The sequence below is a fragment of the Zingiber officinale genome, chromosome 3A (assembly GCF_018446385.1).
Source record: "Zingiber officinale cultivar Zhangliang chromosome 3A, Zo_v1.1, whole genome shotgun sequence".
Classification (NCBI taxonomy): domain Eukaryota; kingdom Viridiplantae; phylum Streptophyta; class Magnoliopsida; order Zingiberales; family Zingiberaceae; genus Zingiber; species Zingiber officinale.
In genome coordinates, this window is record NC_055990.1 from 138,068,711 (window position 1) to 138,070,077 (window position 1,367).

Genomic DNA, 1,367 nt, shown 5'->3' on the forward strand with positions numbered 1-1,367 from the left:
ATTAGAGAATGTATACTGAATGACCCGCCATGAGAAAGTATCATGGATCGTTATATGAGTGTCATATACTTTCTCATGTGGCTATTAGTATGACTATTAGTCCTTAGACCTGAAGTCACCATGGATCCCTACATAAGGAGTTATGTACTTTGGTTTCGTCAAACGTCACCCGTAACAGGGTGGACTATAAAGGCGATTACTGGGTATGTAACAAATTATGCAGAGGGATGTGAGTGATGTAGATGGGATCTATCCCTCCCATATGACGGGAGCGACATCAATATTCTTGATAGAGTTAGACCACGAAGTGCATGGCCATGCCCAAATGAGTCAACATTAGATGTTGACCTCATTTGATCGAGTGAGTCTACTTAGAGTTCAAGATTTAGATTGATTAGAGGATGACACGGTCTATGCCTCACATTGATCAATCTAGATGTCTAGGATAGAAGGACAATGTCACATATTGTGAGGAGTCACAATTAGTAGTCACAAGGTGATGTTGGATCTCAACATTCTTGTAACTTGGGTAGCAATGATGTATTGCTAGATGCCGCTCATTGCTTATGTTTATAAAGGAGTTTAGAAACATTGCCAACGTTACAAGAACCTATTGGGTCACACACAAAGAACAAGTGGATGGAGATTAGGTTCATATGATGAACAAATTGGATTAGGTTCATACGATGCACCAAAGATTGGATTCAAGTTAGACTTATTGAGTTAGACTCAATTAGATTCAATTGTTGAATGAGTTTAATTTAAATTTGATTCATTGAGTCAATTTATATTAATGAATTGAGATTCATTAAATTGAAATTGACTTGAATCAAAGGTTGGATTTAACTCAACAAGGAAGAAAATTGGTCAATTTTGACTTGACCAAATGGATGTTGAAACATCAAGTTTGACTTGATGCATTGCCACATCATGTAGGTTGACTCATCCTACATGGCATGACACATAGTTGCCACATCACCTCCACCTCATGAGGTGTGCCACCTCATGGAGGTTACACCTTCCTCTTTGCATTAATGTGGCCGACCACATTAATGAGGGAGGTTTTCATTGTGTGGCCGGCCACACACTTTATGAGAGGAGTTTTTTATTTTGTGGTAATTATGTGTGTTGAATGTTTGATTCTTCTTCTTCCTTGGTCTCTTCTTTCTCCTTCTCTAGAGGTTGCCGTGTACTTTTTCATGGTGGAAGAAGGTGAATGAGTGAATTAATCCAAGAAGTCCAAGAAGAAAGGTAATATTTTAGAGGAGTGTATTGTATTCTCTTCTTTGCTTTCCTTTCTTCTTCCATTCCCATCCGAGAGCCCTAGAGAGAGTGCTAGCACACTTGGGGTCTCTCTTCTCCATCCT